At 36.4% G+C, this 18,481-nt stretch overlaps 1 protein-coding gene across 1 annotated transcript in view; it reads right to left on the reverse strand.

Annotated features, from left to right (window-relative positions):
- SLC16A7 (solute carrier family 16 member 7) overlaps positions 1-18,481 on the reverse strand; it is a 77,241-nt gene that overhangs the window by 32,810 nt on the left and 25,950 nt on the right. The gene's annotated exons all lie outside the window — the stretch shown is intronic.

Below are 18,481 nucleotides of genomic sequence, written 5' to 3' on the forward strand. Positions count from 1 at the left end.
CCAGAGTAAAAGAGCTGGTATGGGAAAAATCTGTCCCCAGTTGCCGTAGGATAGTAGGAATATTTGGCACATGTGTACTGCATTCCAGTTCCACACAGTAAGCCAAGGACCTGAAAACCCTTTGCAAACTTGAGCAAATTCCGTCTTAGAACATCCCTGTGGGGTGACTGAGAAGTATCATCCACTTTCAGGCACGGGAAACAAATACACTAACAGGCTAAATAACCTAAGTCTTGTCCCAAATCAGTGGCAGAGCTGGGATGTGGACTAATGTCCAAATAAGCTGTGAGTTATGACTGAGATTTTTAAGTACATCTGCATTTTAGAAACTCATTAAGTAGCAAATGCAGATTAATTGCACCGCTTAATACTTGAGTTAGGAGCACAGGTGGGGTACAATGTTTGCTTTATAGCTTTGAATAGTCTGCTGCTCTAACTTACCCCTAACAAATGTCAATTACATTGTGGTATTTGAAATAAATGACTTTGTGGTAGCATTAGTAAAATAATGAGCTATAGAGGAGTTATACTCTTACAAAAGATCCTTGCTTAAAAGCTGCAAAACTTTCAATTTTCTTATTTTTATTAACAGCTCTTTCACAAGTTCCAAGCAGGATGGCAGGATAGGTATCATGTCATCAGATGGTATTGCCTCACTAACCTCTACAAGCTATTGTCATTATCTTGTGAGCAATATTCAGTATCGGAAGAAAAAAATATCTTCTTAGTTTTGCGACAAGGTTTTGCTCTGACTTGGGATTTTCTTTTGTGGAGAACAGGAAGATGCGGAAAGGCTCTGACTGAAGGGATCAAGAGAGCTTGTTCTTTGCTTTTAGCTCTAACCACTCAGTTCTGGGGGCAAGGTAGCTCCTAATGAGCTCTGGTACCTAAAAGAACTGGCTAATCATCCTGAAAGAGGAAAACACTCTCCATTTTGCCTGAATGTCTGTATTCAGTGACTGCGGGGTATGCGAGAAGTGAAGCCCAGGTAGATGAAAGATACACTTGGAATCTGACTTTACTGCCTTTTTTCCACTAGGGTCGAACCTGCAGGACAAATACACCCTACGTGAGACCAAAACTGCCAAAATGGGCCCAGGCTATTTAGCGTTTCGGAGAGCTGCTTGTTTTTTTAAAGTTTCTCCAACAGGCTTGAATCAAAGGGCCACGTCTGTGAATGCTTTCCAGACTTCTATGTGACAATAAAATTTATTATATATACAGTTTGTTAGATTAAATTGTATTTATGGGCATATGTTAGGATTTACTAACATTTACTAAGGATTTTTGCTAGAAGTCTAAGCAAATCTTAAAAATAAAAACCCCAAATCACTAGCCTTACTTAATTTTAAAGTCCATTTCACTTCAGTCTTTAATAGCACAATATCCGACAATATTAAAATATATTACTACAGGTATTTTAAGTATAAAGCTATAGCTTATTGAGAAAAAAACAAACTTTTTTTCTTGAAGAGGAGATGAAGGAACTAGTTCTAAATATTCACATCTATGAAACCAACATGGAGGTGTTCAACCCATCCATAATTTACAGTTAAGAAGCAATATTGTAGTATGCTTGTCATCCCACTGAGGCAGTAACAAGATGGTGTGGGAAACTAATAGCCCCTCACACATCCAAAGCGGGTATATTAATATCATTCTTCCAAATACCTAGGAGGCTGGCAGAGGCAGGGTCTGTGGAGGCAAGCAGAAAGGACGCAAAGGCACGTGTTGCAAGACAAAAATAAATTAACAATCCCAATAACTTTCTTTCTTCTTAGGGTCTGGCATTGTAATGGGCTGATCCGTAGTAACAGCATCAGCTGAGCACATAATTGGATGTAAAAGCAAAACCTGTTTGCGGAGTTAAACAAGGATGATTAGAGATGTGAGTTCCTGATGGCTGTGGGAATAATGAAAGTTTTAATTCACTTTTACCAAGAAGACTGGAATAAAGGCACATGTCTTGTAATTCCTTCTTCCTGTTTGAGGACTCAAATAGGATTACTGAGACAGAAGTGAGCCCTGTAAGATATTGCCCTATAAAAAGCAAAAATGTATAAATTATGCTGTGAGAGTGTAATTAAAATCCCATTTGCACTAAGGCCCTATTTCATCACCGTTTAAACAGAGGCTGAGGCCAAAAGCTATTACTAAGCCAGTCACTGAAGTCAGGTTTTTACAGAACTGCAACCCCCATCTGAAAAAATTACATTGAAACTATACTGGAATTGTTACATCATTGAAATCAGATTCTGAGTGCTGCTGAGTCACTAGTGAGATGGCTAACATTATTTGTCAAAACTAATATCAATGCAGCATTTATAATTCACTGGAGGGGTTTTTTTGGGGGGGGGGGGGGTTAACCTCCCATGTTGTGCTGCCACATTCTCCTGGGAAACCATAATGTGTATTCACGACAGTCATGGATTGGACTTCCATTCGTCATGTCTTCTGTTATTACTTTTTTCCATTGATTTTAAGGGAAACCTAAATGACTGGCTTACTCTGGATGACTAAATGCCTAGACGTGAAGTGAAATGAATTCCAACCAAAGTGACTGCAATTCTGTTTTAATTACTTCAAAATAGCAGTCAATAGAAAATCTAGCCTGAAGAGGCTGGCACTCCACCCAAATTGAAGTTCACTGAAATGAAATGTTGATGGCTAAATTGAAAATGCCAGTGATCCAGTCTGAAGAATTAACCAGTTTTAACAATAAGTTGATTGAGGTTGATGAAAAATTCTGCATACCTGGAAAAAAATAAACCATCATACTAATCAACCTTTCAAAAAAACCCAAACCAAAACTTTGTTGTGCCATTAAAGAACTAGTTTTAATAAGCTCAGCTAAACCTGTCCTTTATAACTCAAAGCGTTGGCTCCCCACACTGCAAGAATATTGATCTACTTATTCATTTTTAACCACTCGTACCACCCTTTAAATTCTAGAACTGCTCCCTCGTATTTAACTATGGTAGTTACCAGCTTTACAACCTGTTGTATAAGCTTATTGTTTTAACTCTGTGTAGACCAATTTTGAACCATATTTGTTAATGTAAGCCTTTTCAGTACATTAGCACACTCATCTTTAAAATTCACATTGAGTGAATATTATAGAAAAGAAGAATACCCGGAATAACAAAAGTCATGTAAATTTGGAGCTGTATGCTTGATACATATTTTTAAGAGTTCTGATGTTTGGAAGATGGGGAGTTATATTTTCACTTATTTGTAGTATTTTATAAATGGAAGAACTAAGGTTTCAAGTCAGTGTTAATGGAGTTGTCTGCACAGCTGCTGCACATTGCTTGAAAAATAAATAGCATAATCTTTGCAAAGCAGCAGATTTTCCATTATCAATAATAACAGATATTCATTTTAATATCATTCTCTCAATACTAAGCTGCAGAAAAAAAAATCAATGATGGGAAAAGCTAGTCTATTCTTAGGCTGTGCTATTAGTTAAAGTTCTCAAAATCAAAATTAATGTCTTTTTACATAAACATAATTTGGAAGTGGCAATGTTTAATTCATTTATTGCTGAAGATAATATTCGCATCCATTTACCAGCTTAATATTTGACGTTATGAAGATGCAATAGATTCCAATTCAAATTCTGCTGACATTAATTTCTGTAAACTTTATCAGTTACTCTGTGCTCTTGAGATTAGAATCCAGCCCCTGGCTGTCTTCTCTACTTCACTATTATGGCCCAGTGTACTTTCTGTTTATGTCCCACCACTTGCCTAAATCCTGGCCTGGAAGCACCATCTCACACATACTGGGAAAATATTTTTCTTCTATTTTCGTGAAGCACATGACTCCCATGGGTGGAAATAGTTACGAATGCTTAAGTCTCAGTGACAACTACTTAGATTATGTAATAGGAAGTAAACTGATCTGGATTCTGTTCCTAAGAGCATATGACTGGAAACACATAACAAGCCAAGGCTGGAAAATAACTCCAGACAGCAAAAGCTCATACGGGGTTCACATTTCATCTATTCCTGCCAGTCTGGAAATTGTTCCTAGTTTAAGAAATATTTTCTGTATTGTTAGTAAAATGGAAAAAGTTAGGAACACTTCTGATGACATAGAGACTTTTAGAAGTTTGAACTGGGAAATCTAATGAATTATGAATTATCTATTAGCAAAGCTACAGTTAACTTATGTATTATATAGAAAATTACATAAATAAGGCAAAAAGGAAATGGGCAGAACCACCAAAACTTTCAGTGAGGAAAATAGCTTTTAAAAGAAATTACTTGGGAGCCATTGTATCTTAGAAAAGCCAGAAGAGTTTCTGCAGTTGTAGGTATCCAGTCTAAAAAACTCCCCAGGATTTAGGTCATAAGTAAGAAGCTCTTTGGTTAATGTAGATTTTGAAAGCTGTGTGAGAGTAGAGCAAGTAAGCCATCTACTTGTATGAAATAAAATTAAAAACATACAGATAATTCAAACTGCAAAATCCAGTCAATACAGCTGTGCCTGTAAAGGCTTGATGTGTGAGCTCTTTCTGCCAGTGAAAGTTAAAATGTGAGCCACTGATTCCAAGCACAATATAGCCAAAAGATAATTAATCCAGGGGTCCTTCCATAATTACTAAAACATATTAGGTCAGTAGAAAGAACGAAAGAAGAAAGAATGAACAAATGAACTTCATCTGCCTTAACAGAATTTAGTAGAGGTGAAAGCTTTTTATCCATTTACAAAAAATGTTTTTAGAACTGAATCAGTGTGGCTTCATAAAACAAAGTGGAAGAATTCTAAAAATGTCAACATTTTTCTCGCAGACATAGTCTACCTGAGAGTTTTCTCAAGCCAGAGACATTAATTTTCATTTTATTAATCTTATGACCAGTGATACCCATGGGTCTGAAAAAGCCAAACATGACAGCAAGGTATGTTCCTCACTCCAACCGTCTCCAGTTCCAGGCAGATAGATCGTCACGCAGATATGCTAACACAGTGCTCGTGTTTGGGGCCATGCAGGGGCCATCCTTGAAGATGCACTTGCCATTTCTTAAGTACAGAAATCAGATTTTAATAGCACCTTGAGGACTGTGCAGGGGAAGGTAGCATCTCTAATCACTTAGCATTGAAGTAGACAGTATGTCCAGCACACTCAACTTTCAGCCTTTCTTATGCTGATATTTATGCTGGTAAAAGATTGTAAACAAAGTTCTATTCTTGTTTGATAGCCTGTAAATTTGAGCAGACAGCTAAACAAATGGGGAGGTATATATTTACACAGGACAGTGTCGTACTATGCAGATACTCATGCTATGATGGCTAAACGTGGCTAGTAGGAGCTGAATAGCTGTGTTAGCTCAGTATCCCATCGAGGCAACTTAGATCTACTCAGGTATCATGGCATCGTGCTACATAAAATAAGTACATGTATGATGATTATTTGTCCAGTCTGGAACATGATGATAAAAGATTCATTTGAAGTATGTACCAAAACTAATATAATTTAGGCAATGGCAATGTTTTAGCATAAACAAATACAGGGAAGGAAGAAGTTATGATTGTATTTGATTTCCATGGGAAGGAAGAGGATGTTTAATTACAAACTTACTATGTACTTTGTCCAAGTGTTAATAAGGTGACCTGCCGATATGTATACAAAACAACTTTAAAGACCAAGATGGTTTAATCAAATTCTGATGTGTACTCCTCCACCCATTGTGAGAAATTGGACATGGGGAGATCAAAAAAACCTCTCTTGCCTATTATGCAGGACACTTTTTCCTAACACAGTACATAACACCCAAAGAGTACAACATACTGCTGTACCTCTCAGAGACTAGTTCTACAATGCTACGGCTAAAACAATCTTCAACTAATTTGCAACAGGCTTTAGAATTCATCAAGAGTTTAATATAAATCATATTGTTTATACATGTATCATTTGCAACGTTTTTATTCTGCCTTTTATTAAATCCCCATTGAACGTCTACAATACATGCATGAAGCCTGTGGTTCTGCTCTGGCACAGCGGCACTGAAAAGTTGTTTAGTGCTTGTCAATACACTCAAAGAGATGAAGAGATGACCAACCACTGAAGGATGCAAGAGAAGTGCTACATCATTCTGAAACTCCTCCCCTCTCATGTTGACATCAGGAATTTCTGAAGAATCTAGAAATCCAATTTTTTTTTCCATATTTTTTTCATATTTACCATATTTGAATCTCCCATTATAGACTTTCCATTTAATCCCAGCGCTATGCATTTACCTTATACAACATCCATTTCCCCAATTTACAGTGTGGAACACAAGCCTTCTGGAACACAAGCCTTTTGACCAGAACTTACCAGCTATCTTAGCCTGTTACGAAAGTGCTCCTTTCAAACATTAAGACAAGAGGAATTCCTTTTCTTACTACAAATGGATGATCCAAATAGGCCACTTTCTGCGTTGCAGACCCAAAAAGTAAACCTGAAAACCGAAGTCCTGAACTGCAGCAGCCTGCTAATTATGCAATATGAGCTTGCTATTGCAATAGTTCTGGTTTAGCTGGTAAACTACTCATTTTTGACAGAGAACATGGGGTAGCATTGCTTCATTGCTCAAAAGTAACCTGCTAAATTCACAACAAGTTGCACTTCTGATATATGCTGGACTAACTGTAAAACTTCTCCCATGTACCAAAGTGCTTTGCTCTACATAACCCTTCTTTGCCAAAACTACACCAAAGTAAACAGAATCACAAGCATTAGCTTTTACATTTCTGTATCATCACAAGAAAAGTTTTACACTTCAGATTGTTCTCCTGTGAACTGAGATAACATAACACTCATTATTCTCATTATTGAGAATCTAGATCAAAATATTTCAAATCCTCAAAATTTCACTATAATAGCTGCAATAGAAACTGCAGTACAGTTTACATAAATATATAGCAAATGAGACAAGAAATATAAAGACCTCTGTGGTATTTGCATGCTTCCAATTAGCAAAAGGGCACAGTAAAAATATTCACAGAAGAGACTAGTTAAATCATATTTACCTGGAAGCTTAATAAATCAAGAGCAAGCTATATTGAATGTAGGGCAATGAGCGCATCAATCTAAGCAATGACTCTGTTGTCCCTTTCAGGACAGAAGTTTAATCAGCTCAGAGGCAAAAAATTGAGTTGTATTTTTCCTTGTGAAAAGCAGATACATACATTTGCTTGTTTTCTTATGATTTACACTGAAGGCCCACTTACACATAAAACCAGTTTAGCCAAACTTTCTACATGTAAAATTGTTCATAATGTGTAAAAACATGCACAGCACACTCCACATATCTATTCATTTTGTCTTGGTAACAAGACAAGGAAGCAGCAGCGGAGTTTTGTAAATCTCAAGGTTTTTCCTTGAGAAAGCAATACAATGCTGGGATTCATGGCCTAAGAGCGTTGTAGTCCACTGAAGATTACTCTTTCAGTCTTCAAGACAATAATACTTTTCTTTGTGTAAAAAACACCCAACTCTGGAGTTTATATGTTTTTCTAAAACCTTTAAAGACATGTCTTTTAGTCATTTCTACTGAAGTCTGTTATCCTACCTATGCATAGGTATGCATAGGCCAGGCATAGACTTCCTATACATAGACTTTTACTTTCACACACAGCCCAACTGACTTCAAAGGGGCTCAGACGGATTTGAACTACAAATCCGTATTTCTAATTGTCATTTAGCTAGATCCTTTCTCAGTCAATAGTTGCAGATGAAACAACAACCACCTTCTGGGATGACTGGATTTAAGTAGGCTTTTTTTTCTCTTTACAGTTTCTCCAAACACACTTTTCAATATTCCACGTATGGCTCAAAATATTACTGGATGTACTGCCAGGTGATCCCAATGGGACGTTGTATTTGTTTTAATCTGTTTTATTCAAGCACAAAATCTGTGTTCTGTTCAACCTTAGTATTAATATTCCCTTTTCATGATATTTTTCATCTTGTATATTAAACATGGAATTTGGGGTTTGTTTTGGTTTTTTTCCTCTGTAAGTTATGTAGGGTGAGATTCATCTCTTCAGTCAACAAAATGTTTATACTAAGAAAGAGACAAAAGGTTGAGTAAAATGAACTCTGCCCTAACTCCAAAAAAATCTGTATGGCTTTCATGTATAGAAAAAGCATGGGTTGTTTCTTTCTCTTCTCCCTCATATAATTTACTGATTCAAAAACTATGTCTGTAAAATGCTGCATACATTTATTGCACTGTTTACATGATAAAAGAAGCATATGATGGAAAAACATACCTAAGTTGCATTTTTGTGCCTGTGCATCTCGGATGATGGTACAATGCATGTAGGTGGTCGTACCTATGAAATGAAATTTGAATGCACAGAATTTGTCATTTGCCCTTTGTGGGGAAATGTGTGATTGGCCCCTGCAGAATAAAGCTGACTTTTAAAAGAGCACTGATAAACCTTGAATGTTTAGAAAGTGAAAAAGGACAGTAACAGAATGTACCTGTTCAGGTTTCCTGAGCAGATATCAGTGTGCAAAAGGATGAAGCAAATAGTGTTGTTTTCATCCCTAAAATGTGAATAAAGCTATGACTCATCTTTGCAAAACAAAATAGGACTTTGAGGAGGAGTGCATGAGATGTCATCTAGCTCTGGCTATTTATGAGTTTTTCAATTGGCTCTCGCACCTATCTGTTATGCATCAGACCTAAACCCACCTCGTAGGGTTAGCTGCAATCTATAAAGTCATGCATACATTTGCAGTACATATACATTACAAAATAGCTATTATTATGATAGCTGTGCATATTTCAAATGGCAAATTAACACAAAGTACTGCTTAATTTTCCATCAATCAAAGGAGAATCTTAATCTTTTCTAGCACCTTCCCTAAATAAGACTATTGTAGGATTTTTTCATATGCTAGTTCATAGATTTTTTACAATTATTTAAATGAAAACAACATAGCAATGCAATGATGATGTACAAATTCTGTACATAACTAAATAAAATATTTTCTACTGTACACTCCTTCAGTCATATTTCTGGAAGAGACAGAGTGGGGATTCTGTACATTACAATCTGCCAATTCAGTAAACCAGCAGAAATGCAATAGAACAGAATGCAAAAGTCTGGTTTTGAATGATAGCAAACTTTTATGTACTTCTGACACTTCTCACACCCCACATTTGCACATGCAGGTGGTGGTTTCTAACAAGTGGATTTTTATGAATCTATCTATCTCCCACAAAAAAAGCTCCCTCAAACTTCATTTGGTTTTGACAATTAATTCTGAACTGGAAAGCTGGCACAAAAAATCAGTCCCACAAAAAGGAAAGATTAAACCTCTTTTAAATAGAACAGGTACTGTAATTCTTGAATTGTCCTTAGGTATAAAAGAAACAGATTGAAGCTCTGCACTCAGAATACTTATTTGGTTACACTGAATTTGTACTATTAGAGCAGCCAGAGAGGTACAATATAGTTCTTAATAAGGCAATTTGACCAAAATTGTGACCAGAAGCACTGTAAGAAAAGAAAGCGTAAATAAATAAACAAAACAAACCGGCACTCCTGTCCTATAAAGTTGCATGCCTTCTATGACCCATAAGAAAACATACAAAACAAAGCACTCAACTCCTTTGAGGCACATAGGATAAAATTACATGTAAAACAGACACTAAAGCAATAGTTTGGTAGACTCAAGGGTAAGACTGAGTGATTAGTCATTACTTAATGCATAGCTCATCTATTTCAGACCAGTGGCTGGATCACCTAATATAAATTGTGCTTTTATAAACGCTCCTGTTTATCCTGATTTCTTAAAAGATCAAGAAAAAAACCTCTTGAAGAATATGTTTTATCTATCTGCATATTTCATTGCTATGGGCTGCTCCTAAGTAAGTGTTGTAAAAGGCTACTCTGACCATTACCTGAGCCTTGAATCACCTACGTTCACCCTCTTCAAAGCTTTTATGTCACTCACTGAAATTCACTTATTTTGGCTTCTGCATGAGGAACACCTCCAAGGTTCATTAGACAAATACTTCAATACAACTACTCTAGAATCATTTAGGTTTTTCAAAAAAAATATAATAAAAGCATAATTATTTACAAGTTAACACAGTTTGAAAGATAAACTTTACAAAGAGTATCTTTCTCTAAAGACTTAAGAAAGTAAAATAGGACAATATCCTTTGTGAATAATGATTATATAATGCCAAAAAATCATTCAAAATTGTGAAAATGGCTTAGAAATAGTAATAATGTTCACATGAGCTAGACAATAAGGTTGTACTTCTGCCTCCTCCATAATTACATAAGGAAAAAATAACTTACAGCTACGTATTTCACATACACTATATATCTGCAAGTCTTTATGATGAAGATATGCATAGCTACACCTTACTTGAAGAAAATTATTACTGTTGTCTGTTAACAGAGCAAAGCGCTGGTTTATTTGCTCTAATATATCATACATACATGCTCTGATGTGAAATAATGTAATATTACTCTACCGTTTGCTGCCAAGTAACTACAAAATCATTGTTAATTGCCAAAAAAGCACTTGAAATAAAGTGCGTATTTAAGCAAAGCAAAGATGGCTCTAGGGCATATTTGCACCATGGGACTGGCATAAAATGGCTACTATACAATCCGAAATGGAGTCTTTATCCTTATCAATTACAAAGAAAGATGTATTTTATCAACAAACCGCGATCCAAAATAGTATTATTATGTGCATTCCAGGATATTACAGTTCACAGAAGAATGCAACATACAGATAAATTTGAATATAATAACTGGTTGTAGATTTTTGTTTCTTCTGGATATCAGTGCTGAGTAGATGAATGTGAAAAATACACAGCCTTTCTGAAGTATGATGTTTATTTTACAAATAGGATGATGTACGCAGGACAGGAAACATGAAACAGAGAGATGTATTAAGTCTTTCAAGGTGTACATGAGCTCTTTCACCCTGGAGCATACTTCCACCCCTGTATGGGTTGATTGGTATGTGTCAGGTTGAATGATACATTTAATCCCTCCTTTTTTGCAATTTCTTGTTTTTAGTGGATTGCACGGTATTTATTCTTTCCTCTTAATGATGAATTTTTCATGATGTATATTTATTGTATGAGTGCACCAATAATTTTAAGTATACACCTGACTATTTTTAAGTCCATGCCTGACATGGAATCATAGTCTTCCAGTCAAGGCAATGACTTAGGTTTCAGGTGACATGGACCCATTCTCTCATTCTGCATAAAACTTTTCTTGTAATTTTAGGCAAGCCTTTCATGTCTCAGTTCAACAAAGAGCTTAAGAACACGCATACATCCATTTTTATTTCAAACAAAACATTTAGGCTCAAGAACTTTGCAAACTGGTTGTTGGTTACAGCTGTCTAATGTGTCTGTAGTGGAAAGACAATCAATTCAGGAAAACCTAATGTCTACATATCCACCTCCAAAGCAGCAATTTCTCCTGCTCAGGCTAAATTTTGTTAGCCAAATCTTCAGCAGCCAAGGAATACGAGATTATTGCCTCCCAAATAGAACAGTTTTATCAAGACTGACAATGTCCTCCTGAATAGTCTCACAACTGAAGTACTCCCCTGAAATGGAAAATACGTTGGCTAGAATTTTCTTGGATAGAAAACTAACTTGAACGTTAGGTAATGTTCTGTTTATTGAGCAAGTGCCTGAAAAGGAAGTGCCAGTGTCACCTAACACAACCAACAGCGTGACACCCTATTGACCAGGTAAACCTCTAAAACTGTAGAACAGTCCAGACCTATCAAATGACCTCGTGTTGTTTACTTAACAGACCCTGATGGGAGTAAGGCATCCCGCACAAACAAGCTGAGGCACTTCTGACCATGCCAAGAAACAGAATGTTAACACTCTGATTCAACTAGGAAAAGAAGTTTAAGGGTCTTCACTACCATGCAGCAGCTCTTTGAGGTTTTGATTACTGAAGTTTATATATAAGCTTGTATTTATTATCATGGATATATGAAGCTTCTATATCAAACTTACATATGAAGCTTATACTCCTTTCCGTATCAAACTTTATTGTAGTGAATTGAGGGATGATGAGAACTGGCCAAATACACGTCTCTGATGAAAATAGCAATCAAGACCATTTTCTACAGCCATGAAAAGCTCTCCATTTAAGTGCCTATATACGATCAGTTTTATCACGTTTATTTTGTCCATTAAGGGAATTCAGCAATCAGTGGGACTGTTGTAGAATATATTGTCTATCGGTTTCTTCTTTCCTCTTTCAGTCTTCAGTGTGAGAGAATATATATGCTTCTCAATGGCAAGGTCTTAAACGCTGTATTATTTTTGCCCTTTAGAACTGCCTTTTGCACAAGCCCATGTCAAAACCTATTTAACCTACCTGCATTGTTAAAGCATTTATCGCTGTGGCACTGCCCCCAGAGTGCCGTACAAAGATTAAAAAACAACAGGCAGGCTACCTGCAGGAAGGCAGTGGAATCTATGTGTTCTGAGTGCTGTGATACCATTAAGTTTCTCTGGAACAATCAAGGGAGACAGAAAAAAATTAGGCTCTGCACAAAACTTTCCAAAATGAGAGTGGTAGTGGGGCACCCCAAATTTCAAAACAATTTTTTTACATTTTTATTTATTTATTTATTTTCCCATATTCATGGAAAAGCATCGAAGGTTTATTTATGCAAATAACCTGAATTCAATGGGAAAGGGGTATTTCAGAAACATTCATTCTCACTCTCTCTTTCAAAAAGAAAAAAAAACATACCAAAAAAAGATTTTTAAATGCAACTTTCTTATTTGGTCTAACACACTCATTCAAGATTTATAGATGTATATATTTTGCAGGGCAAACAATAGCAAGTCATTTTTTAGCTGAAAAAGAGACAAAAAGCATTAAAGTCAACATTTCAGATGAGGAGAATTTTTAGTGATATGAGAAACCATAAAAGATTAAAGCTAATGTTTCAGACTTTGCAAAAATATTCCCCTTTGTCTTCACTATAAACTTGGCAATTTCAATGCCAATCACATTTTTAATTGAGAGTGAGTGAAGCCCAGTAACAGTGTTAATTTGCTGATTGTATGATAGAAACAGCCTCTCTACAGTTCATCTCAGATTATTTCTCTCTCGTAGGCAAAGAAATGTATCTTTTTGATTATTCTGAATTCAACAGATTCCAATGTCCAAGTTCTTCTACTGGAAAAATATGACATCTTGATTTTGAAAATCTGAAATCATAATGTAGCAACAACCTCTTCCTTTTATTTGTTGCAAATGAAAGAAGCAATCCATAAGAAACCCAGTAGTCATCCTGAAATGTAAGGATTTAGTGGAAAAATTAAAATCAGTGCTGGCTTTGCTGTTACATGCCACTAAGCTGAAATCATATATGCAAAGTCCACACATTCAGCACTAGCCAACCTATTGTCTGTTTGTATTTTGCAGCATGAGCAAGTGCTTGTTAAAAGACATGGAAAGAGGAGCAGATTAGCATACTTTCTGTGCCAAAGTAGAATTTACTCATAAAAAAGAAAAAGTTGCCATAAACAAACCAGGAAAGCATTCTGGGGGATTAGCATGGCATGCATAGTATTTTTTGAAGCCTCGATTGTATTTGTCATCCATTCTGCCTTCTGTATCATCACATTTATCTTATTTAAACTGTCTTTTATTTCTCCAATATTTTAATATCTGTGCTCACACTGAAGGATATTGCAGGAGGACTCAGCTGAAATTTCAGATGAAATATTTGGCATCACAGCAGAACAAGGTCACCTTTTAGCCTCATGACAGGAGGTTTTGGTTCACCCTCACTGACCCTGCCTGTACTATATTCTGAGTTAAGTCATGCAAGGAGGTGGGAAGGATTACGCAAGAAAATGTGGGCAGGCTCGGTAACGTGTATAACCATATGCACCTCTTAGAAAAGAAGGACTCGGCTCTCCCCTCTCAGTAGGGTTTGCTTCTCTCTGTGGTCTTTCAGTTGCCTCTTTCTTTCTGTTCTTTTCTAGTCAAGCCAGAGAAAAATTCTGTGCTTTCACACAAATAAATAAGGTATCTTTCTTTTGTGCAGTATAGCACAGTCACAGGTATTTTAGAAAACTATTTGTGGCTTGCTATCACCCTGCAGCACTTTTTCCGATAGCTGTTCTCGCCTCAGCTGACCAGCACAGAATGCCACAGCATTTCTGGAGAAAAACTGCCACACCCAACAGCTTTCAACTGTGAAATCATTCAACAGATTTCGGAAAAAATGTAGATCTGGGCCAAACTGCTGGGTTTTATTTGATAGAAAGTATCAACACAGAATTTCATGGAAATTCAACAGTTTATACTTTCTTCATCAAGTGGTCTGATTAAACACTAGATTTAGGAGCAAATATAAAAAAATTTCTATTCTCTGTAACTGTTTTCTTACTCTTTAGCTCGTTCCCTGGCATCCAGCATACCCCCAGTTGTTTCTTTGCAATGATCAGATTCATTATTTCCTGCAAAAAATACAGGTGCATGGGCTTGATCCTCTTTTCCAAAGTACTGCTGGCCGACAGAGTAGTATGAGCACAGCAAAGATCAACTACAATGAAGAAAACATAGCAACAAAATTGTTTTTTATCTTAGAACAATCAGATCCTGAATCAAATCAGAGAGGAAGGACAGAGGAGTTTATAACTAGTCTCAGAGGATAGGAATATCTACCATAAAAGTTTTTTCTTCCCTCAATTTCAGAGGTCTTATACACTAGAGGGGGAAAAAAGGGGGGAGGAGGGGGAAACCAACCCTACCAGTCTTTATTATTGGAACAAAATTATGTAAAACTTTTCACAGATTCCTTTAATAGCAGTTTCTAAGAATTAAATCTGTATGAAACTGGGGCTTTGGATTCGTTTTTCCCCCAACGTTTCTCTGAGACAAAAGTCATACGAAATGTTAATACTGATGCCAAAGTAGTTGAAGAAAAAGATATTGATTTAAATCAGTAAACAAACAAAATCAATATGATTCTAAAACCCTAGGAATAAATTCTCCAGACTCATGCTCTATTTGAAGCATGTCTGTCTCACCCGTGCATGCAAATAAAAAAAAGCTGCTCTAGAAAAAAGAACTGCTCTCAACAGTTAAGCTTTAAATGAGGACTCAGGATGATTTTTAAAATTGACCAGTTATTTAATGAATCTCAATTTCTAAGTAATCAACTCATACCATGACAAAAAAAAGACTCATTATCAGAAACTGCAGAAAACTTACACTGTGCAAAGTAACGCAGTACAGTTAGGGCGTAAGGCAATAGGAACCTGGTTCTGTGTATGCAAAGCACTAACCAAGTTTCTCATACAGAAAGTAATAAAATTCAATGTATTTTGAAAGCAAACACATCTGCATCTGTATAGCTCCCACCATCCTCTGATCTCAAACATTATAGGAGCTTTAGGCTTAAAGAAGACTTTTGACTGTTCATGGGTTGAATATCCAGATTTCAGATTAATGCTGCCTAGGCCTGGCTTATTTCTGCCTGAGATTTTCTGGGCAGAAATACGAGCATCTGCTTTGTATGACAAAGAAGCCGTGAGTCTCAGGTACCGAGCTGCAGGAGACCACTGTGCATCCACAACAGACATATCTGAGATTTCTGCATAATTGCCAAAAGTCCTAAAATTCTGACTTGGAAAGCTTTCCAGATGAGAAACAAGGATCTGCACATCAGGGTACAAATATCTTCTAGATGTACTGAGCTAAGCCATAACCCAATTGCAATGAAATACATAGATGAACACTGCCTCTATCTATTCTAATAGTTTGGATAATATTTATACGCTTCATGTTATCATCTGTGTTTTAATTTGCTTCTGGCAATGTCATTTCCCATCATTCATCCTTTCTTCATCACTTTGTCATATAAGAAATAAATAGCATTTAGAAAGAATTATTTTTGCACTTTTTTCTGTTTAAATTCCTTATGGTTTCCTTTTGTGAAGAGGCAAAAGAATCTTATTTAGAAATTATCTATTAATTCAGAATTCATCAAGCAGCAATGCTGTCCACTTCACTTTCCAATTTCAAAGCTAAAATTTTCTTTCTAAGGAAATATATGAAACGTCACCTTGATAATGCAAATGAACAGGATCAGAGTATTTCATATCCAAGACATCGATTTATATGTAGCAAACCCAATTTAAGCTTGTCGCATATGATAGGTAGTATTTTATGAAACGTGAGCAACAGGGCAACTAAAACACAGTGACAAACATTGGAAATGTTGCCAAAAGGAATAAAACCAAACCAAAACCAGCCTTATTTTAGTTTTATTCCACACACCACACCTCAGAAATAACCCTACATTTTACAAAACTTGTTGCAGGACTTAAACCACAAAACCCTTTGTTACTACCTGACAGGCGTAATTAATGATCCATCAAAAATGACAAGGAAGTACATTTTATACTAACAGAGTAACAAGCTGAACCACCCTCAGCTGGCTGAATCCAGATAAATGAACCAAGTCATGCCATACTATGTCAAGGCTTAAATACAATTTTCCTACTTGCATGGCATGCCTGAGACAAATACAGCCTGAGGTTTCCAACAACAGACATGCTGTTATTATGGCAACTGCACAGGGTAATAAAAGAAACCTTGTGAAAATCACACATGACAAAAGTTGAAAGGAAAGTCACAGTAAATAATTGCTTCCCTGAAGCTGGGCCTACTGCTATTCTTTCAAGTATTTCCAGGACTGTTTGTTAGTCTGCACCTTACATTAATTCCGCAATAAAATAATTTTTATTAGTATTACAGGTATGCACATGACATCAGACGCTGAAATGAGAATTTTGTAAAGCAGGCTTTAGGCTAGAAGAATGTATTGATATTTGATTATTATATCATGATATCATCAATCTATTATCTTTAATGGACTTCATCCTCACTTACAGGGTATAGGAGAGAAAGAAAGTTGGTTCTTTATTCATAAAGATGTTAGGATGATCAAAACCAGGAAAAGGTGGATGCGTCTTTGGGACTTCCATGAAACAAAATTGCATTTTATCCCCATATCTGTTTAAATAGGTAAGGCCCTTCTGGGCCATAGATGTGTGAATTTGATGGAAGAAAGAGAAATCAAGACAAAATTGAAAAAAAAAGAAAAAAAAAAGTACAGGAGTTTAGAAGATGAAATTCAGCATAAAAGATTTAGAGGAAATATGCTGATACAACAACAGGTTACTTTGGGGCAATATTAAAGTAATGCAAAGTAATTTTTGTAACTTGTAATGCTGTCAGATTTTTTCCTGACATCTCCTTCCAGGAATACTGTCTATGAAGATAGGAGAATCTTCTGGCAATCTAGCACTTCTATGTTGGATAAACCTTTTCAGTTCTGAGCAGGCAGAATCATGTTTGTACTGTTCATACTGTTCAACAAAAGAAAAGATTATGAAGTGACTAAATGTCAGTAGCTAGGCACTTCTGACTCATGCTACAGGCTCAGAAAAACCCTCTTTCCAGTGCATTACAGAGTCAACATATTTCAGAAATTGTAATACTCACCATGAATAAATGAACAAGCAATGCTCTGAAAGCAAGTTCAGATGCCGTCCTCATAAGCAATGAGGACACAGTGGAAGTAAGCCTTCGTGTGAAAGTATGCCTCTGTCTTACCTGCCATTTTAAGATACCACGCTGAGATACCTCAGAGGCCAAGATCTAGCTCACCAGTTTAAAATCAGCCCCAGACTCATCAGCAATGTTTTTTTGTCTGATGTTCCGTACACGTGGCCATCAGGATACAGACATCAGGATAGTCTGCACTTTATGTGGACCGTTCATGTCTCATATAAAAAGCCAATAAATACATCCATCTCTTCGTGACACTGGCTTCTATTACCAGGCACCCACACACTGGGCTGTGTGGCATCTGGAAAAACAGCTTTAGGAGTATCTTGGTTGGATGAGTACAAAATGAATGTGTGTATTCAGATGAAGAGAGGGGAGAGAGAAACAGAACGTGCAAGAAGGAGTGAGGGAGAGAAAGAAAGATGGATGAAGTGATAACTGAGAGAGAAGAAAATTAATTGTTCTTCATTGAGTATTGGCAGACAAGGAAAAACAGTTTCAACTTCTTCCTTATTATGGTTAGCAGGGAAGGAGAGATGAGGAATTTGTATTTAGCCAAAGAACTACATTTCCCTAGTGGCATAGGGAAATTAACGCGTACCTACTTTTCTATTAACTTAAGGTTAAATTGCCCTTCAGACACCTTTCTGGTAGAAATGAAATGCTCCTCAAGAATAGATATCAAATGTTACCCCAGTCTTTAGAAGCAACTTGGCGACTCAGCTGATAGGACAGTTGCAGTAACCAACAAAGCTGCGTTTCTGTCATTGATATATATCATTGTGATATGTATAATACTTCTATTTGTGAAGGATTTGCTTCTGTAATTTCTCTTCATGTCTTCTGTTTCCACTCTATAATACTCATCAAATCA

The sequence above is a fragment of the Harpia harpyja genome, chromosome 6 (assembly GCF_026419915.1).
Source record: "Harpia harpyja isolate bHarHar1 chromosome 6, bHarHar1 primary haplotype, whole genome shotgun sequence".
Classification (NCBI taxonomy): Eukaryota; Metazoa; Chordata; class Aves; order Accipitriformes; family Accipitridae; genus Harpia; species Harpia harpyja.